Source organism: Lichenostomus cassidix, chromosome 12 (assembly GCF_008360975.1).
Source record: "Lichenostomus cassidix isolate B80296 chromosome 12, HeHo_3.0, whole genome shotgun sequence".
NCBI classification, from domain to species: domain Eukaryota; kingdom Metazoa; phylum Chordata; class Aves; order Passeriformes; family Meliphagidae; genus Lichenostomus; species Lichenostomus cassidix.
The window spans coordinates 15156468-15178974 of record NC_139493.1 but is presented as its reverse complement, the minus strand read 5'-3'; the positions used below and the strand labels follow the sequence as shown (position 1 = coordinate 15178974).

The 22507-nt window shown below is 39.0% G+C and overlaps 1 protein-coding gene across 4 annotated transcripts in view; it reads left to right on the top strand.

Moving 5' to 3' along the window:
• RFT1 (RFT1 glycolipid translocator homolog) overlaps positions 1-22507 on the top strand; it is a 73327-nt gene that overhangs the window by 14047 nt on the left and 36773 nt on the right. Inside the window, exons 5-6 of one of the 4 annotated variants that reach the window (XM_085072887.1) lie at positions 10239-10341; positions 13131-13275. The exons of the other annotated variants lie outside the window; for them this stretch is intronic. The gene's annotated coding sequence lies outside the window, so the exon portion shown is untranslated. The remainder of the gene's footprint in view (positions 1-10238; positions 10342-13130; positions 13276-22507) is intronic. 4 annotated transcript variants of the gene reach the window in all.

The window sequence follows — 22507 nt, the reverse complement described above, 5'->3', positions numbered from 1 at the left end:
CAGGTTTCATCACTTGGCTTGTAGCTTTACAAATCATCAATTGCAAAATCAGAATTATTTCCATCATGAAGCAGAAGATGCTTATCTTTGTCCCACTGCAAGACTGTCTTAGACTTGCAATTCTGCTGTTTTCTGTGGAGGGAAAGCTGCTTTGTGTAGTTATTGAAAATGTAACTGCAAGGGGTAAAAACCCAAACAACAAAAAACCAAACCACACCAAGTTAGCCTTTGACAGCAGCCATGTAATAGAAGGAATCGTATTTATGTACCATTTAAAGAACATCAAAGCAGTTAGATAGATGTCTTGAGATAACTTGTGAGATGGATCTGTTAATGATTCATGAGGTTGAATCTCATTTAAATGTGAAAATCCTTTTCCATCCATATTATTGTGCTTCCTTTACTTGTCCATTTTTCTCTTCCAAGCTTTCGGTGATTCTGTCTGTTACTGGTTTTTTGCCTTAGTTATTGAATAAAGTTTTGGAAAATGGGATAAAATATTTTCCTTCAGTCAGTTTGCAATAATAATTGAAATATTAGTCTCCTCTTTGTGAGGAATACAGAAGAGGTGAAAGGAATGAATTGCTCCTTCTTGTGCTTAGGGCATATTTTATGTGTCCTTGTGCCCCTCACCTTCCACTTGTGATCAGCTGCTGCTCTCTAAGACACTTTCCTGAATAGATCAAGTAACCCCCAAACCTCATGAACAGTCTCTCTGCTCCCTATTTAACAAGGAATGCTACTGTTTTCCTAATCCTATTAGGTTCTTTGCAGAGTACACTTAGTTTCCTAACCACTCATGTGGACCCTTTCATTTTCTGTTTGTGCTTTGCTGTGAGCAAAAAAACCCCTCAAAACAAAAAACAAACAAAAAACCCCCCAAAAAATCAACCAACCAAAAAGAACCAACAAAAACCCTAACAGCAACAAAAACAAATTCACATTTGTAATAGCAAAGAGGAAAAAAATCAGGATGTTTAATGATGTTACATTATAATTTAGTGAGCCTTTACAGATGTGTGACAGGTCTTATTTTTATGATGTGATTCTTCTGTGAGGTATTTGGCTATTGCCAACGGACTGAAAGTTCTGCTTGAAACAGGCACGGTATCACAACTGATAATTTTACTGTTCAAATTATTAAAAATCAAGACTAAAACAAAATTACCTAAGAAAAAGCATGAAAAGTAGGGACTTCTTTATTTTCTGAATCTTTGGAGTGTGTTTGGGTCAACTTTTATCCTGCAATTGTGTTAGCTAGAAACTTCTTGTGACATTCTCACGTGATCATTTGAATTTGACACCTAAGTTTTTGGGAAGAAAAAAATCTGCTGTTGTTTGTGTTCTTTCCTGTAGTTGTGCCTGAAAGGAGCCCTTTTCACCCAATCTTTCGTAAATTGAAATCCTGTGACTTGAAAAGATGTGACAACTGTAAGGGGGCAGGAAAGTAGAATGTTTGGCTGAGTAATGAAGATAATGAGTGGTATGGAGTGGGCATGTTAATGTTACAACTTCTGGAATTTGAGATGAAAATCTCTTTGGAAGAGGCTCACACAAATAAAAAGGGAAGGATGCCCTTTGATAAGGGAACAGATGATTGACCATAATGGGTGAGGGAGGCAAGTGAGAAGTAAAGTTGATTTACATCAGTATCTTCATAAGGTTTTAGAGAGAGATTTGGAATAAATCTGTAGACTAGGGCAGAGAAAATCCAGTTCAAGCCAGAATGGTCTGAGAGTACCTTTATGGTTCTTCTTTAATGGATTTTGCTGGCTGAATATTTAAATTGCTTCTTCCAGGCAAGGAAGTAATTTCTTTCAAGGGAAAAAAATTTAAAACTCAGAATATTCTGCAGTAACATCACAGGCCTGGACATCACTGATGCAAATCATTGGGTCTTTTACACGGAAAGGCTTTTATGAGGAAGTAAGAGATTCCTTTTTTTCCTTTTCATTACCTGTAATCTGTCCATTTGCTTACTTTAGGCCCCTTAGTACTGAAAGTGCAGCTCTGGGATTCTTCAAGAATAAATTGAGTGTGAACGATGGGTATTTCTCATACTTCCATTTAAAAGATAAAGGTTTGGAATAACAAAAGCTTTCTTTTTCCTAAGTGTTGCCTAGACAAAATTTACTTAATGTTATACAAATACCTAATGAGTCACTAAAAATCTCATTTCTTCTCACTCATACACTTTTCAAAGAAGACAAAAATATTCTTTTATAGTCCTTTACTTGCTACAGAGTCTGCCAGAAATGTTTGATTAGCCCAGTGATTATAAAAAGCAATGTTTTCATCTGGTTTCTATATCCTGTTGAAGCAGAAGTCTGTAGAGAAATTGATTATTCTTTCCCTCTTGTGTTTAGGGTTGGCATGAATGCCCCGTGAACTTCAGTCACATTAAAATTCATAACTGTATTTTCTGTGTTCCATCTGGCTAAATTGTCATGGAAAACTTTGTATTTCCTTCTCTTCCAGTGCATGGACACACTTTTTCCAGAGGGATTAAAGTATTTGATTAGAAATATTTAATTTTACTGAAACTAACACAGTGGCATTGAAAATTAATTTTAATTATTGCCATAAAAACTTAGTAGCAAAATGTCATGACCAAATGGAGGTTTCCTAATGTGTAGAACTAGAGCTCTACAGTGCAGTGGGTTACCAGAGATAAAGCTGTAGATTTAAGGAGCTGAAGGTGTGGAGGAGTTTTACTGATGTTATGACAGTTCCATCCTTTGATTTCAACAATGCAGAGCAACTGCTTTTAAAAACCACCTTGGCTGTAAAGAGGTTGAGTGCTGAGCCAAAGGGATGAACCACTGAGTGAAGATAAAACCATGTATTTCAGTCTAATATGTAGAGGATAAGCGTGAGCATCAACTAAAGCGAAGACATAGTCACGGTAATTTGGATTAGAGTCCTCTGATGCTTTCATAGTAAACAGTGTAAAATATAATGCAGGTTTATATGCTAGCATTCCTTACAGCTAACTGAGCAGTGTTACTGTCCTGATTTTCCTTTCTCGTGGTTTCACTGGGGTGAATCCTTCTGTCTCCAGCTTCAATACTCTCCTACACTACTATGTTTTCTGCAACAAGGGCCACGAACTGTCCTCTACACCAGGAGTGAAATAGACCCCATGTCTTCCTCCAAGTGCATTGAAAACCTTTTAAGGTGCAAGTCAATATACCTTGAGCAGTTTAATTTATATTGTCTGCATTTATGTTTTCTTTATCAGCAGAGTAATTTTTTTTTTATTTGCAAAAACTTGAGAGTGCTTTAATGTGAACACACAAATAATATTATAATGTGCATACTGGGCAAACTGTCTTAGCCATGTATGTTCATAAATGCAGTTATGTATCAAATAAATAATTGTGAAAGTAATTTATCACTAAATATGTCAACAGTCAAGAGACTGGATTTAGAGGACACTGTCACTTAATGCTATTAATGTAATACTTAACTTTGAGGAATATTTGATTTCCCATCATTGTTCCTTTAGTCAGCTTTTACAACAAAAGCTGTTTTAAAAATATCTCAAGTTATATGTAAGAGGAAATTCCCAAACAAAATACCTGTCAGAGAGGGTTTCCTAACTTCCTTGTTTGTCTGACAGTGATTCAGTCTGATTGATGCTGACTCAGGTGTAACTTTTTTGTTAATGTTCCTGGTTTCATGTGGATACTCCTATTGACCTGATTCTTCTGGTAAGGGATTTTCATACTATGACTCAGGAGCAATACAAGCAATGTGACAACTACAGGAAAACACCTGTTAGTATCAGGTAAGTTGGTATTTAAATTTTGCTTGTGCCTTCAGCTGAGAAATCTGGACGGTTTGCCAAATGTTAAGCCTTGCAACTTTTAAAGCCTCCTCTCACCTGAGAAACAGTTATGCCACATTTAAAGGAGCACATTCCTAAAAGAGGAATATTTAGAGACCTGCTCTGAGGTGAGTAACAAATTGTGCAAGTGAATGCTCACACTGGGCAGCAGCTGTGCTGCATGTGGAACAGCTTCATACCTGCAGTGTTTCTCTTCCCACTGCCTGCTCAGCTGCTCACTTTCTCCAGAATGCTCTGGCCATGCAGGCATGTCCTTGTGCCTGAACAAAAGCTGGCAGAACCCCTACGTCTTTGTAATTCAAACTTCTTGGGTCTCTTGTGAGACTTACTTATGCCAGTGCTTCCCTTTCACCATACAAGAAAGTATTTGTTTTCTTGGCACTGCTGCTGGCTGGTTTGGGCTGTAGTTGATACCCCAAGTGTGCTGCAGTGACCCTCACTAGTGGCCTGGAAAGTGGCACCAGTGCCACCATTCAGACAGAAAAGGTTTTTCTCACATCAGGTTAAAATTCTTACTTGGTATTTCATTAAGGGATGCCTGACCACCTCAGCTGTGTACCTTGTTTTCTGTTCAAATCTACATGGTTTTCCTGAATAAATGAATTGCACTGCTTAAAACATCAGGAAAACTTAGTAGTAGAGCCATAGAGTGCTGATCCTGTCTTCTGCTGTATATCCTTGTTATTTGCATCAGCTGCAGTAAAATTGACTGAATACCTGTGAATTGTCCTGGTCTAGTTTCAGTGAAAGGCAGCAGGAGATTTTGCTTCAGTTGTGTTGACTCCTGTAGTTGAGTTCACAGACAACCTGAAGCTCTTTAAGGTAAAGTAAGTAAAGGAGGATGATGTTGGTTTCTGTTCAGATGGGTGAAAAATCCCTCCTCTTATTTGCAGATCCTTTTAAGCAACTGGCTTCCAAATTAATCTTGCTGTTGGCCAAATGTTAACAGGTATCACTGATGAACAAGGAAATTAGGGTCTTTTTTGGCTTCACCTGTTTCTCCTCAGCTATTTCTTTATTGTCGGAGGAGCCAGGCATTGAAGGGAGTTCCCATTTCTGCACTGGATTAATTTCTTCTGGTTATTGTAATAAATTTCTTTTCCCTTGTACACCAGACAAAGCTTCACCCTTGGAGGTTACATCTTTCCTGTTTTCTGTGCTCTGAATCCCTGTAGGAGAGAAGTGGCAGGCTGTGTCCTGGCAGAGGACAGTGCCAGGACGTTGTGCAGCTCAGGGCAGTCTGTGTGACATCGTTGTCCTGGAGCTGTGTCAAACACACCACGGACACTTTGTAATTTGAAGGCTAAAACTGAGATCTGCCCAAGCATTCTCAAGCAAGAGCCAAGAGGTAGAAACTCAGAAAGCAAAACCAAACCAGCCTTTCAGGCAGTGTCAAGGGGTTTCTGTAAAATTTGCTACAGGCAAAACCTGGCTTGTTCATTTTATAAGATGTTTGACTTTCTGGTGAAGTCACATTTTGGAGCTTTATGCCTTCAATTTTTCTTGGAAACAGTTGGGGGGACTTCATATATGATGGCCTCAGAAGGTTAAGAACCAAGCATTTCACTGCCCTGCATAAACCTGGCATTGAACATATGTTTGTACAGCTGTCACCTTTGTCCCTTAAGCTATTCTCTTCTGTGGTCACTGGGTGTTTTTCATGTGTCTGTCAGATGACAGCCCGGGAAGGGACACACCTTGTGGGGAAAGATTCTTTAAGTCTGTGCCCTTTTGACACTACTCCGTGTGGAGCAATGGCCAGAAAACCTTTCTGGGCATTTTGAGTTCAAAGAGAGTTCACTGCTGAATAAAAATTCGTTTTTCTTGGATGGCAACTGAAATTTAGATGTGTGTATCAGGGTTAAATAGCAAGAATACATTTGGTAAAAAATGAAAGAATTTTTATAAAAGGTATTTAGGTATGTGCAGGCTAGAAAGGGATTCAAAATGAAATGTTGTCTGGATTTTTCTCCACAGTTGCAAATTCAGTGTGATGACCTTCTGGCTAAATAGTTTATGAAAATAAATATCTAAAAGTGGATTCTCAAGCCTTCTTTGTAAGTGATGTCAGCTTCATCTGTCAGCAGTAAAAATACAAATTCACATAGTTAAGCAGTTGGGCCATTTAGAAATAAAATTAGAACTAATCCCCAGAAGGGAATGGGCTTTGCCCATTTATATTCTTACTCTGTTTCTCTTTCCATTCGGGGTGAGTTGCCAGAAAATGTATTTAGGATGCCAATTATGTGCCTTTCTAGTGTTGTCTCACCCTATCCAAAATCTTGTACAAGAGAAGTTAAACACAGACCTCTTTATCTTGGGGACTTCTGCAAAGATACTCTTGAAGAAAGCAGTGCCTAGGAAAATAATTGAGTGGTTTTGGGGCAATTCTTAGCTGTATTGGCTACTTTTCCATTCTATTTTCCTGGTTTAAAACTGTTCTGCAGTACCACTGTGTGGAAGTAGTAGTTTGGTAAAGAGAAGTGCTTAGAAATAAGGTGGTTTTTTTTTTTTTTTTTTTGCTAATACAGCTGCTGCAAATTACATGCTGCTTTCTTTGATTCTACTTTAGTCTTTTTATACAGCATGAGAAGCAAAAGAAAAATGTGAATTTTCTAGGGAAATAGGTGATGAATCTGTTTTCTTATTTGTAATTTGTTTTAGGTTTTTCTTTCTTCCTTCTCCCCATGCTGCTCTTTAATGTTCTTCATCCATGGGCACAGAAACAGAAGCAGGTGAGGCAATCAAAACAGGATGTGGAGCACTTATCCTAAGGATGATTTTGGGTGGTTGAAATCATAGTTAATTGCAGCTAAGTGGTGGAGCTTTTGATACCATCAGTTTTAGGCATAGTGTGTAAATTTTTACAAAAGCTGAGCTCTGTGTTCTGTGTTTTTCGCTAACAGAGAAGGAAATAGGTATCATGGAGGGGATTAAAAGGAATCTTTCTCTTCATACATGCTTTGGCTGTTCATTTGTGAACACACCAGCTGTGATTTCTTGGAAATCTTATCTTGGTGTACCCTTTCAAAGAACAGTGAAAAGCTCAGATTAATGCAGTCTGTGCTGGCAACAAGCTGACAAGTCCCACGTGAGCTTTATGGAAAAGCTTAAAAATGGGTTGAGGGACTCCACCAAGTGGGATTTTTAGTTTGTGGTGATTTTTTGTTTTTTCAAAGCCTTTTGCTTCTGCTAAGATCTGGTGTGGTAAATGATTCCATATAAAATTCAGGATTCATTACCATTTGAAGTTTAATTTTGGTATATTTTGCAAGGTATATCACCTGCTGCCATTTATTTAAAGCAAAGATCACTTGCTTGTTTCACTTTCTTTTTGAAGGAAGCAAAGGTATTTTCTGCTGTTTTGGCTGGATGAATATACATATACTTGGAATTAAGTGATACAAAAGGCTTAAATGACCTTGCTCTACTGCCTCCTAAGAATTTACTTTGCGTGACTTGCTGTGTGTTGGAGGGGCTGGGAAAGCAGTTTTGTCAACTGCCCTTGTCAACAGTTGATGAGTTGTTTTGAGTCAAGGATTATGCAGATTAATCATAAAATCATTAGCTCTGCTCAAGGCATGTTTTAAGGAGGGCTCAGATGTCACTGGGTAAATAACTGCAGGGAAACCTGGAGATAAAAAATGTCTCTGCTGATGGAGAATAGGTATATCACTCACCAGATCCAGGTCAGGAGTCCTGAGCAGTTTTTCATTTTTAGCCTTGAGGGGTGTGTCCATCCTCACGCACTGATGACTAAACCCTGTGGAGTGCTTTGTGGGGCTATAAGTACTGAGTGCACTATTTTGATTGCAGTACCTGTGAAAGGGAACTGAGGGAAGTTCTCTGCCTTAGGAACAGTATTCCTGTCTGGAATACACCTGCTTTGAGGTTGCCAGTACATCCTGTGCACTGAACCACATCCATGTGCAGGTCAATGCTGCAGAGGCAACCAAGGCTATTTTGACTTTTAAGTTGTTACTTCTGATGTAGGTGTTAGCCAGTGAGAGTTTCTTAAAGGCTTCTGCACAACCTGTAGACTGTTTCCAACTGGTTTTTATTTGCAACAGAACGGATCTGTGATGAAGAACATTATTGTTCTTTGCATTGTATTATTGTGTGTAGTCCTAATTGCTGAAAAATAGTAATTACTTTTCTCAAACCTATATACAGTGTAGGTCAGCACAATAAACAAGTCTTTTTTAGATGTCAAAGTACAGGTGTAAGTGTGTTAGGCAGGTATTAGAGATTAACCCTTATTAACTTCATGAGCAGGGGTAGAATTTCATAGGTATTGCAGGTATTATTTTTCATAGTTGTTTAATTTGGGAGTAGCTGCAAGGGGAAAGAACTGAAGTAGATGTGTGTCTTACTTGCCGTCATCTTGTAATATTCCTACTCCCACCTTTAAATTCTGCCCATTGTGTTCGTATTCGTAACCTTTTACTAGACTTGATTGCTTATGTGGGCAGAGTCAAGCAGAAGACATGGAGAACATACCTGGCCCACAGGGCTGTTTTGTCTTTCTGCTCTCTCTAATGAGATACAATCTTCTGGGGTGAGCACTGCCAGGCTGTTCTGTGAGCCCTGACAGGACAAGCATGCTAATATTGCCAAGGAGAACAAAGGGAAATGTTCTCAGGTGCTGAGTCTTGTTCTGATGCTCTCTGCTTTGTGAACGAGGTTCTAAAAACCCCCAGCACAGATCCAGGTGTCCAACTTCTAAATTTAAGGCACATGTGCCCAACTGCTGCTTCGAACAGATTGTGTGTGTCTTTAACAATTTCTGGGTCTTGAAATAGGAAAAAAATCAGAAAAAAATTGTTTTTGACTTGGTCACTGTGCTGTGTTGGGTTCTTTTTGGCAGTGTTATGTAGCAGGAGCTGTATCAACTGCAAAATGGGATAATCATTTGAAGTCTTTTAAGACAGGGATTATCTCTCTGTGTCATGGGGACTAATATGAGGATTTGACAGTTACCCTTAAAGGAATCTGAACTATGGGACATTTGAGGAAAGAGCCAAGGGACTGGTGGGAACAGCGTTCTGGCAAGTGCAGCTGCAAAAACACGAAGCTGTTTCTCCCTAAAGATTTGGAAGAAAATATTGGTGTTTCCTTTCACAGCAAATCTTGGGATGTGTAAATGGAAAAGAGGAAGACAAGGGAGCTTTTACTCTGCCTAACAGTATTTCTGAAGGGAGTTTGTTAAAGCTTGTGAGTCATATGATGTTATCACAGATTATTTTTTCTTTGATTTCTTCTCTTCATTTCCATTCTGACAGCTTAAGTCTGGATGAGAGAATTTCTCTTGCTCTTAGCTTTTCTTTTGTTCTAAAGTAGCTTAAAGCATTTGAAACTCCTCTTGTTCTCAGTAGGTGAAAGGAAGCCTTCCCCTGTCTTTCTGCTGAAGGCCTGTACCTCACGATTCCAAGAAGAGAGATTTCTGTGCTATCATTATCTTTTGGCTTCATGGTACTGTCTTGTCTTCCCTGTATCTCTTTGGAGAGATATTTTTGTGAAAATGCAGCTGCTCGCTGTCAAAATATGAGCAGGGCAAGACTGAAAATTACCAATACAGGTATGTAGAGTAAAGAAGGGATAGAGATTAGCCCCACCTGAGGGGCACACACACAAACATAGAACCAAAGCCAAACTTGCAGAGAAATTAATGTCTTTACTCGAGTGTCATAAGCTTTCCCTTGGCCCTAACCTTTCTGAGTAACAAAATGAAAGCAGTTTTCAGTTCTGCTCTCCACAGAAATCCATCCCTAGAGGAGGGAAGAGCATGAAAAACCCAACTGTGCTTTTAAATTACAGTTTTCTGAGATAAAGTGCCATTGTCACTAACCACATTCAACAACACTATTAGCTGGAGACATGGAGATAGAAACAAAACCGAGGGGAAAGCATTATGTCTTTTGGCCCTCAGACCACACAATTAGTGAAATGGTTAGTTTGGGCATTTTAAAGCTAGGAATTAAGAAATCACTGGAGTGTTGGTAACTTTCCATAATACCAAATTCACAGGGGCTGGTGTTAGTGAGTAAGATGGAGCCTGTCATTTTCAGACATCTAGTGAGAGTGTGGGGATGAGTTGGTGCTTTTTATCCCACTCTCTGCTGAGAATATTGACTTTCACAAAATCAAATGTGATATAGTGAGTTCTGTACCTTCTGAGCAGGTGAGGCTGCAAACTTGGGCAGCAGAGATCATGAGATTTGTTATAAAATGAGGTATTTTTTTGTGCTGTAGTTTTTCTTCTTACCCCCTTAAATCAGATTTCTACATGTTGTGAATGGTGTGCAGTAGAGATGAGAAAATCTCAGCTGGAAAGGGGTTTTACCTGTTAAAAACTGACAATAAAAACCCCCTTTCTTTCTTTTGTAAGACCTAGGATGTCATGCCTCCAGAATCCATTCCAGTTCCCAGAGTCTTCTCTGTGAACTAGAAGGAAAGACTTATGCTCCCTGTTACAGCTGTGGAAATGTTGGGTGAGACAACATTTAATGTCCATAATTTTGAACAGTATTATCATCTAGGTTATGCCTTTCATGTAGTAATGCCAGTTTTTGCTGAGAAGAATAGAGTTATTTCCTGAGCTACTGGCTTGGTTGGCAGACCTGCCCTGACAGTTCACTAGCTTGTCCTCCCCTCAGTTCAGCAGCCATTCATGTGTTGTTGTTTGTGTAGTGTTGATCTATTCCAGACTGTTGAAAACACCACAAAAACTGTGTGTGCTTCTTTAAAAAAAAACCCAAACAAAATAAAAAGGCAAAACAAACACTTGATCTTTTTACTGATCTGCTCTGCAGCACAGCTGGAGTTGTTCTGGTATTACTTTACTCCTGTACATGGACACAACAGATGACCCAGCTCAAACTGACTTTGCTGCTAATGTGTCATAAAACTTTACTGGGGGTTCATGGTATTGTTTCAGTTTCCATTTTTCACAGAAGAGTCTCACTGTATTTTCATTCAGTCGCTGGAAAACTATCTCCAGAGCTGCTGAGGAATCAAAACGTTGCTCCTTGAATATTAGATAAATATTTAAGGGAATTAAATCACCCGTCAGAGTGGATTCTGAGAAAAGCTCAAGTGCTTGTAGTGAATAAAATTTCATTTCTTGTATTACTGGATATGTTGTAGCTCTATTATATTGTGAGGCAGGGACAGTTTCTGTTCTGGAAGATGGTTTATTATGACATAGTGAGACCTAATTAACAGAGGCCAGATTAACCCCTGTTCTGGAGGGCCCTTGCCAAGGCCACTTTGGAAATACTAATGAAGGCTTAACTCCTTATTCTCTGCAGAGTAGTCTTTTCAAGATCCTTCTATAGGAAATGAAGTTGTTTTGGGGTTTCAGATTAACTAAATTCTTGTGTGCCACAATTTATTTCACCATGGTGTTTTTCATACATAGATATTTTCTACTGGCTATGCCTCCCTGTTGACTTGCCCATGCTGGCCTGACAATGCAGATCCATAAAATACAAGTTATTAGCAAAAGTTCCAGTTTGAAAACATGGATTGACTTGTACTCCTCCAAAGGTGTGAATTAAAAGTACCTGGGCTGAAGCTGTTGCAGCATTGAGCCAGAAAGAGAGTGCAGAACTTGGGCTGCAGTTTCTGCTTAATATCATACGTTAGTTTCCTGTTGAGCTGGAATGATGAGTGCTCTTCTTGCTGTGATCCTATTGTTATCAAAGCATTTGTGTAGGCAGTCTTTGATGAGAAGCTGATAGGGAGGTAGAATAGCAAATAGCTCTAGGTGCACAAGCAAAAATACCTTTTGTTTTCAGAGTATCTAAAAGCCATGTCTTGTCTTCTTTGTGACTGAATTTTCTATTTCAAGAGTGCTGTGAAGTGGCTTAATGTCTTTCTGCAAGATCTCTGTTGTACAGTCATAGAGCTGTTCTCTTCCTATCTTTCCCCTTGGCATTAGAGAGCAGCCTCTTGCTGTTTGTGGAGGCACTAATCTGTGGGTTACATTAGTACAGCATTTCTTTATATATAGCGAGAACATGTCACGATGTGTGTTCTGTTTCACCACAGAGAGCATCACAGAGTGAATATCTGCCTAAAATGCAATTAAGGACTACAAAGCCTGAAAGAGCAACTGCCTGGGGAAACAAAGTTTACTTTGAAAAGGAGCAAAGAGAGAACATTGTGAGTGGTTTCTTCAAAGTGCTTCTTTGGAAAAAAGAGGCAACAAATTTCAGTACTGTTGAACACCTGCCTAGCAGGAGTGCTGTTCTCTATCATTTGGAACTTTAGCAGCCACTGTTGGCGTATTGTCTTAGGTCTCCAGTACTTCAGGAGTGTTTAGCTTCTGGTTTAGGCCATAAACACATGCAAACTGATACTGGTACTTTACAAACCATGGTCTAACCTTTTAAAGGATCACTATTCCCTGTACACGGACCAGACTTAACCACCCTTCATTTTGTGCAGTGTTTACATTTTCAATGGAATAAGCTTTACCATTCTCATCTACTTTCTTTCTCTCTTTCCCTCCCTTTCCTGTCCTGAAACAAACTGCATGCTTGTACTTTATGGTACTTGACACCCTTTTCCTTCCACAGCATTTTTTTTTTCCTCAACAGACATTATGTACTTAATGATTGTGATAAGAAATAATGTAGCAAAACTACATGGCTTGTGACTCTCAGAGACTATCAGCCATTTTTCCTCAAGGTTACAGGAAGGGAAAATCCAGTTCTGATTTCTGGATTCTGCCCTGTGTTAGTGCTGACAATGTCTTGATTATAACATGGATAGGAAGCATGAACCTGTTAGAAACTAAATACTTCTCCTGTGCTCTGAACCTTTTTTGGTTATGTTATAGGTGTATTTAATAAGATAAAAAGCTTGTAACTTAATTGTCTGACTAAAGTCTACTTCAGTGATCTCTGCAAAGACACAGAGTGAAGTTTATGGAACTCTTTTCTGCCTCTTCATAGTCTGTTTTTTTTCAGCAGACATTTTTTTAGTGCCTTTTAAATTCCTTCATAAATTGCCTTTCTGTTCCATTCGTTTCCTCAGTAAGGATAGCTGTGTATTTTGTGTTATTGTATTTTCTTTGTAGAGTCACACACCTTACTATGCTATTTTTATTCATTTAGGGAAGCAAACAATAAAGAAAGATGAAAATACTAAAAATAAAAGATGGAAAAGCTGGAAAGCTTTTATGTTTGGTTTAACTGCATTAGCTTATATCTATTTGTCCCATACATTTGATGGCTTGATGTGGAATTGTTATGCAATTTATATTTACTTTCAGCTGCCAACAGCTTAAATTAATTTTTCAAGATCTGAAGAAATAGTATAGCAAAGAAAAAGGAAAATAAAGAGTTATAATCACAGATGAATAAAAGTATGTGTGATTGGAAGGTCATTAATTTATTTGAAACAGGAATCATCTCCAGGTATGTTTAAATTGCTCCTCAGTACTTATTTCTACTGCTTCATTACTTGTCTTCTTTGCTTCAATGATTTTTTCTATTACTTTAGAAAGCATCTTGAATTAGTTATGAAACCTGTTCTTCAGGAAAAGTTTTTGTATGTAGCTTTCAGCTCTCTGTAAGTATTTCTAGGAACTCTGCTAATGGTTTGGCTGAATTAAATGCCTTAGAAATTCCCTTCCCTTAGAGCAGTTCAGCTCTGTGACATTGAGCAGCCCCTGGTGCTGTGGTGCATAGCAGGTCATGGCAAGGCCGAGTTTAAATGCAGAATAATTGTGGAGAAAACAAGGCTTTAGAGCAGAGCTGAGAGCACAGGATTAATGAGCCGGAAGGTTTGCCAGGGCTGAGCTGTGCCAGCAGCCCTTCTCCTCCCTGCTGCACGGTGACGTTTCCATCCGCTCTGCTTTATTGGCACACGCGGAACACCTAAACATGGCCCATCACACCCCTCCTGCTATCCCAGGATTGTTTCCACCACAAATTACAGGGTCCTCACTGACCAAGAAGGGCAGGGCTTGGTCTCTTGTACCTTTTTATGGCATGGCAAATAGCTATGCAATCATCCTGCAGTAACAGTGCAAGAATACAAATTACAGGCCAACCCAGGCTGCTGGTGTGTCGAGGCAATTGGTTGTTTGTGTCAGCTTCACTCTCTGCTCGTTGTTTCATAAAAGGCAGATGGACATAAAGGGAATGTCCAAGGGTCAAAGAAGTCCTGTGTAGGTGTAAGGTGCATTTAGTATGTATTGGTGAAGTTACTGGTGAAATAAACTGCCTGAGAATAAACCATTAGTAATGTGTAGTTGTACAGTGGTTCAAAAATTGTAGAAAGCTCCTTCTCCAATTTCAGCTGCAGATAAGTATGGGGAAGTAGGCAATAATAAATGGAAGTGAAATTGAGTCAGAGGAGTCATCCATGGGCTGAAAAATCATGTCTCTGCTTTCTGATCCAGTGCAGAGGCCAAAGCATCACTTAAGGTCTCTCAATAGTTACTGCAGAGCTGGAAAGGAGAGGATCACAGATCCATGGGAGAAAGTGTTAAGGTCTGTTTTGTAATGGTAAGACTTTAAAAAAAACCAAGTCTGACTCAAAAAACTAGATGCAATACCAGCCTTAAAAGCAACTGCTTTCTCAGATGGTATTAGTTGTCATCATCTTTCAATATATGGTGTAATAACAACTGTACATCTCCAGATAATCATTAACAGCACACATTGTGTAGGAAGGACAAATTTCTCTCTCTTGCCCTAAGGTTACTTGGAATGAGGAGGTGTTTTTCGCTGTCACTCAAGGGGAAAAGAGAAGGCCTGACTTCAATTCAACGCCTTGGGAAAATCAGTGTGTGTGAAGGTGAGGTAAAGTAACCAGCACCAGTTTGATCCCCCTGTAAATGGCAGAAGATTCCAGCCCAAGGTACTGGCAGGGATGACACTCATTTTGAAGTCTGAAGCATCACAACACAAAGAATTGCTTGAAAAGAAAAAGTGTTTTGGAACAAAAGAAAAGTATTTCAAATGACTCTGCTTTGAATCTCCTGGTGAGTTCCATCTCCTGTCATAAGACTACAAGCTGTTACAAAATGTACTATTTATTTTTAGGATTACCACAGCACAAAAGTTTAAAGCATTCAAACTTTCTTACATGGGCTTACGTTCTATGGAGAAAAACAAAATCTCTCCTCCAGTTTGTGAATAAGACTTGGATTTCAAGAACAGATGAGCAAATAGCAATATTTGGAAAGTGGGCATTGAGTGTGGGGTTACTTCTAGTTTTTTTTTTAGCTCTATATTAGAGATGCAACATTATCTTTTCAGTTACATATTCTAATCTTCCTGTACTGTAATGGATTTGATCATACAAAACAATGGCATTGTGCCCATTTCTCGTGCTTTCTGACTTCCAAGGCTTCACATAACTCCTATGTTGTAAAGTGTCAGTGTGTGAAATGTTATCCAAAACAATTGCAATTAGAAGCTACTAACGGAACCCCATATTTAAAATCTCTGAGAAGTGGAGAGCAACAAAAAAAGATAGATAATGTAAACACAACTGAGAAAAATAAAGTCATTTACTGCTTAACATTTTGTAAAAAATGTTTAAATTCTCCATCTGTTTTTCCTCTTCTCAAAGGTATAAAAATAGACCTATTAACTTATAAGCTGTGCATACAGGAATGATTTAGATCAGAATCTTTTGTGAAGCTTTTGTTGTTTTTTGTCTCTGTCTCCTTCTGGCAGGGGGTGTGGGGATTGTGTGGAGAAAGCTATTGGTGGTGTTTAGAAGCACATTAAATTCTGCTCTATGCCATTCTTTCTTGCTTGCTTACGTAGCAACTTTCTAAAAACCTCGTTTTAATCATCTTTTTTGTAAGGAGCCAGCATCAGCTTGGAGAGACTTGTGAGTGGATTTGAATCCTCCTTCCAGCTTGGTTACAGTCACACCTAATTCTGATGTGGTTTCTGCTGCAGTACTATGTGAGTGTTCCAGTTTCTGGAAATTACACGAATATACGAATTCAAAAATTCTGATGGCTCCAACAGTAAATATTTCATTTGGTTGACTGGGGGGATAGGGAACAAAAATTCCCCACAGAAATGTAGCCTGGCAGAGAGAAGGCTGAGAGATGCAATGATTGATAGTCTTACTAGAGCAAAGTTGTGTGACAGTACATGGTCTTTAATGCTGTGAGGTGTAGTGGGTTGACTGTGATATCTTTATGTTTTAAATGTATTGTCGCTAGTTCTTAGTCCATTTTGGTTAGACTTTGGAACACTGGAACACTTTAGCAAGATTTCACCAATTGCTACCATAGAAAATAGTCGATTTTAGCTAAGTTATTTCTGAGAACAATCGTCCTTCCTTAAAGCACAGGTTTTACGTGTTGTTACGATTCTCAAATAATGGTTTTCATAGAAATCCTTGTGGGGCTATAAAAATGCTTGTTGAAACTTTCAGTAACTTCCCTATTTATTCATAACTAAAGATTTGTGGCAAGACCAGTTTTTTTTTTTGTTTTTTAGGAGCAAGTGTGCATCTTTCCTTAAAATCAGCTATTTGGCTGCTGTGTGAGCATTGAACTGGCCTAGCCTGATCTGGGTGAGGTGTGGCCTCTGCAAATGTCTTGTATTTGATCACTTCTTTCCAGCTTCTTTGGATATTTTATTTGGCTATCCAAATAATTTGGACATCCGGCTTCTTTTGGATATTTCATTTAATATTTTAATGTAGTCATGTTTCTGTTGCCTGTCTCTGCCTTCATAATAGCATGTGTCCACATAGGACTTTTCCAGACTGAAAAAGTGATCCACTCTGACCTTAAGTGCACCATGGAGAGGTGAAAATTGGAAGGGAACAGTTGATCTCATAAAGTATGTTGTCCTCTTCTGGTGCAGTTATGATCTGATGTCAGTAGTTTCATCTGCTCACTCCCAACTTTGCCTGCTTGAGGGAGGCTGTCTTGTGATATGCTGGGACTTTGAAAAGTGTGACAAAGAAAGTGATTAAGACTTCTGTCTCAAAAATATTTCAATTCCAATAATTAAAAGCATGTTTGTGTAGAGCTTACTTTTGTAAGAGTCTATAAGTGCTTCACGTAAATAACTGTAAAGGAAGAAACACAATGAATTGTTGGCTTCATTGCCTTTACTTTATCACATTTGCTAAATCACTAATATATGGCAGCTTCAGAGGCTTGAATAATATTGATGATATGGGATAAGGGAAGAATGCCTTATCAGGCAGGGGTGTGAGCATTTTTTGAGTGACTGTAAGGCTAGAAGATAGTGCCAGCTGAAAACTGAGAAGCTCCCAATAAATGCAGTCATGAGCTGTGCTGAGGAACTTGTTAAAAAATGCCAGTGTTTATCAAGACATCTTGAACAGCTACTGAAATGGACCATTATCTTCCTGCTTCTTTTTAATTTTCTGATTAAATTATAGCAGATGCAGTGTAATGCAGAGCCATCACAACCTACAGAGTGCTGGAGACTTTTAGTCAGTGAAATTTAACAGCATTAATGAGCTGCCCTTAAGGAAATTTGCTTGGCTTTATTTTTGATTGTAGCTCAGAACACTTTAGTGAGACCAGAACCAGTTCATTAGTGCTAAAGTGCACTTTGGTGTTTACTGAGTAATACTGTATAAGGACTTCTTTCCTTGATGTCCACAAATAGAGATGTCACTGTCACAGTATGGGGAAATCTCTGCAGAAAGCTCACTGGTGCTGTCTGACTCCTGAGGTTGGTGCATTTTCCAGTGCTGCAGGTATCTGACAACAATGCTGTGCTCTAGCAGGGCTGCTCTGTGCATCTCTGAGCTGTGGAGCAGCAGGAGACACAACGCTTTGTCAGTGTCTGAGGAGGAGAATTTACAGTGGGGAGCTAAATTAAATTAGAACTGTGTTTTCTCCTCTATCTCTGGGATGTTCAGGTGTGCTGGTTTTCTAATCTAAGTATTTCTTGTGCTTTTTTTGAAAGATAAATTTAAAAATTAATTAAAAAAACTGGATTCTGCTAATTATGGGCTTCTTCTCTTTATGTAGGATTTTATTTTTAGGTAAAATATCCATAAAATGTATCTCTACAAAGAAATGCAGTTGAGAAGATGAAGGAAACTTGTAGTGTTCTTTTAACTGAGGTCACTGAGCTCTGTAGTTTCAGTTCTAGCAGGAGATCCACATCTGAGATAATGTCTGCATTCTCGAGACTGTTCCTGTACACTGTCAAACTTGGGAAGTTTGGGTCCAAATGACTAAATAGACTCATACAAGCAGTTAGATGGGTGGTTGCAGCCAGTACCCTGACAGTTACCAAATTAGTCCTGTTTCCTTTGAAAAAAGAGGAAGAAAAAATGATCTGGTGTTACATTGCATGACTGAACTCAGATCTTCTCAAGCCCCACAAATGGCATATGACTGTAAATGCAAATTCAAACTCTGTCAATGAGCTCAATTCCCAGGGAGAAACAGGAAGGTTTCATAGATCATTTATGCTCCATCCATCACTGGTGCCATTGCTGTCTCTTCCTATTTGTTTTATGAAGATATCTGCTCAAGAGAGTGAACTGGAAAAGCATTTTGAGGCAATGAGTGGCACCATGGGGGAAGTTTTTACAAAAGGAGGTCCACTTGTCTCTCTGGCCCTCTTTGAGGTTTTTTACTTCAAAACAAACAATCTTTGTGCTCCTTTTAGATGACAAGCTATGTTATGAACATATCACGACACACGGGATGACTGCATTGCTATTCTTGCAACAGCCATGCCTCAAGAAGCTTCAGAGAGAGATGTTTTCTTATCTGTCGTAAAATCCAGCAATTTAAAATAGCTATCAAAACTCTTAATCCTTCTAGGAAGAAGTTAGGCAAGAACTGTGGTTTCCATTTAAGAAAAAAAAGGCAGTTTGCCCAAAAGAAATGGAGCAACAGTTTCAGTAGTAGAATACAACCACCAAGAGTGTTTTCTTTCTAGGCTATGTACAGGTTTGGGTTTTTTGTTTTGTTTCAGCATCTTTTTAAGTCAGTAAAATGTAAAGCAACACTGGCTTTACTTGGCATACTTGTATTTTTTATGTACGTCTGACTTTTTTTCCTTCCTATCGTGAAGGCTATGGGATTGTTTCCAAACAGGCTGATGCTTCTAAGGGTCAGGCGCCTTATAAAGAACAAACAAGGGACTAAATTTTGCTTTTGCTTATGCTGGGTTCATGCCAGATTAACTCAACTGATGTTACTGGAGTTATTTAGCCTTGTGCAGATCCAGAGTAATAGAATTAACCAAACTCTCCTTTGTCTTGCTGTGAGGAGGAAGAAAAGATAAGAAATGTATTTCTGTCAGGTATTTATTTTGTAAGTTTAGGCAATAATGAAACTAACTTCCTGGCTTTGCTCTACCTTTAGCTGTAGTTGTCGTTTTGAATTTGTGTTGGAGTTCCTTGTGAATACCAAGACCTCAGTTTAAGGAAAGACCATAAAAGGGAGCTGACATGGGTGAGATTCTTTTACACTGAGGGAGAACACCCTTAATGACCAAAATGGGTACAACTATTTAATCACATAACCTGTGACAGTCACTTGCTCACTGTTTGCTCACGTCCATTTCTTTGACAGCCTGATCCTGAGCAGAGGAGGCTTTTTCTCAGCAAATGTCTCTTCATTCTGAAACTTGGTCTAGGAATTTTAGCAGCAGTTTAAATTGTGGTACAGGTACTTCCAGCGTGTGACTGTTCTGTAGGCTGACATTCCCTATGCTGGGAAAAAGGATCCCAGCCAACTGCCCGCTGCAATTGCTATGGCACAGTGTGGCTTCTGCTCTCACCCCACTTCTACAATAGCATCTGGGTGTAAACAAACAAAACTGAATTGTAGAGTCATGGAGCAAAACAACTCCTTACTGTGGGAAAGGTGATTTAGTCATGGGCAGCTTTCCTTATCCTGAAGTTTACAGCCATTTTGAAGTGTAGTGAGAAGGGGATTAGAATAGGAATAACAAGATTGGTAGGGAGGTCCAGTCCTACCTCCCAGCTGAAGTAGGGCCATCCTCAAGTATCTAGGATGTTGGGGAAAATCCATTTCCTATTCCTGAATTTGTGTGGGAAGCATACATAAACTTGGATATTTTGTTAGAACAATGACATCAGCTTTTATCCTGTTTCCCCCCTGCTGCATTTAATCTCTTGTTTAAACTGTTACTTTTCATGACAAAGAACATCAAAGAAGATTTTTAATTACAACTGTCCAGATTGCTGTAACATTTTCATTTCAGCGGTAATAGAAACTGTTAGTGAGAGGGACTGTTGGCCTTTTATGTTCTTTTTTTATTTACAATGTTCTCAAACTGCATTTGTAAATAGAAGAAGTAGAAAACTTTGAAAATGACACTGTGATGTTCTGTACACTTTAACACCACCTCTTGGATTTTTTCCAGTTCCAAGCTGACTATGAAATTCAGTCAACATGGTTTAGAAAAAACATGGTACATATTCAGTATCCATAAGGAATCCAAGTTGACAATGTACATTTGCATAGGTCAATAACTCTCAAAAATAATTTCAGTACAGTGGTTCTGGAATTAACTTTCTAATAATTGTACCACTGCCTGGGCAACTGGAAAAATTGACTGATATGTTTAGACTCAGTGGAACATGTGTAAGAAGCAGAGCTACAGAAACAAAATTTGTCATTTCAAAGTTTTAGTTGGATCATGGACAGATTTAAAAGTCCAGGCCTGTTTAATGTCAGAGTTACCCTAGGATAGAAACCATCCAGTCCTCCCAGAGACATCAAACAGCATCGGTAAGAACGAGCAACCCAATAACTTTTGCTGAAGGTGCTGCATGGTCTTGGAAGAGTCACCAAAGCTCTCCCATGACAATTTTCTTTGCAGCACTGAACTTGTCTACTGCCACAGGCTGAGCTTGTTTATTTATTAAAACTGGATGTGAAAGTACATGCAAAGAGACCTCTCCATCACACAAAGAAAGTTCTTTAACTCCATCCATACTGAACTGAATAATCAAAGCTGTCATTAACCTTACGGGCTCTCTTCCCTAAAATAATTTCTATCTGAAGCTGAAACACATCAGTAGGCAGCAGTATCAGGGCAGGAGCAAGTTTGTGGGTGTTGAAAACAGATGCAGCCTGCAAAAATATTTTAATAATATGTTTTTAATTGTGTATGGGAGCTGGCTGTGGATTTGGGCTGTATCTTGGGAGCGAAAAGGAGAGCCCCAGGCTCCCACCCACACTTGTTTATCACAAAACTCTTTGAAATTCTCCCCAGGGGAGGAAGAAAAGGGTATTTTCTGTGGGGCTGAGGCAGAACTGTAAGCAGCATCTCAAAGCAGTGATGAAGGTGAGGGGCTTTGCTAAGACTCACAGAGAAGTTTTTTTGCCAGATGTCTAGTGTGGCTGTATCTGTACAGATCATCAACAGAAAGGGGAGGATGTTTTCAGAATATTCAAGAACTCCTTTACAAAATTGAAAATGCATTGAAATTTTTCTTCGATACCAAAACATCACCAAAGGGAGCTGAGAAGGCAGGCAAGATGCTGAAGGGATTTCTCATGGCTCAAACCTCATGTCATATCCCAGATGGCAGTAGCATGCTTGGGGCTAGACAAGCAGAGATGTAGTTTTGTATATCATATCCTTACCTTTACAGCTTGCAAAGGTTTCTGGCTATGTAATAGATAATGCTTTTAATCCTAGTGACACTGCCAAGAGTATCTAAACGCCAATGATTTTGTTTGGAAGAGATTCCTATCTACAGTTCTTGCCATCTTTTTGTTTCTGAAGTTCTAATTTAATGGGATGACATCAAATAAGGGTTTTAAAACATTTAAAAATACATAGTGCTGAGCCTGTTTCATAGCACTTAAAAGATTTTTCTACCTTGGCCTGAATTAGAAGATATCAATTTCAGTTGTAACTCAAAACTGTCAGATGTGTATCTCCTGTCTTGGATTGTTGCTCGATGTTTTTTTTTTTTTTTTTAAAAATCTAAACAGAAAGAAAGGGTTGTTTTCTCTCAGGAGCTGTCTTGGAAAAATTAATAACAAATGTGCTTTTAGCTGGAGGAAGCAGCTCAGTGGGGTAGGATGAGTAACATTAGAGCAGTGTGATATAATCAGCTGTGCTGATCATTTAGATTTCCTCTGTGTGGATTAGATGCAGCCCAATGCTATCCAGTCCAGTGGGCTGTGCATAGGCTGCCAGTCAAGACTGCAAAGAGATTATATGTTTGTTCCTAAGCAGGATTAAGGTTAAGCTTCCAGGCTCCCAGGAGTGAGTGTATGACAGCAGGAAAACACTTTAATAGAGAGTACTTCACAAATGGTACCATTTACTGGTACCTTGCCATTTGAGAAACTTTAGAGCAATGGAGCCTCCTGTGTGCCTGGAGTTAATTTTGTGTATTCTGTGCTTTGATTATGAACTAAGCTCTCAAGTGTCATATTGAGTGTCCATGGTGACAAGGCAAGTCAGCCACCAGTGTTAGGGGCTTTTTACAACACCAGAGCTTCTACTTAGGATTTATATTCTGTCCTTAGGATAAAAGAAGTCACACTCTTAACTGACTTAGCGCTGTACAGTCAATTCCATGCCCCTCAAGTTTTTGCAGTGACTGGAACTAAATGTCAAAATATCAGTTGAAGGTAATAGAAGTTCTGGATGAAAAAGGAGCTTTATGGATCACAAG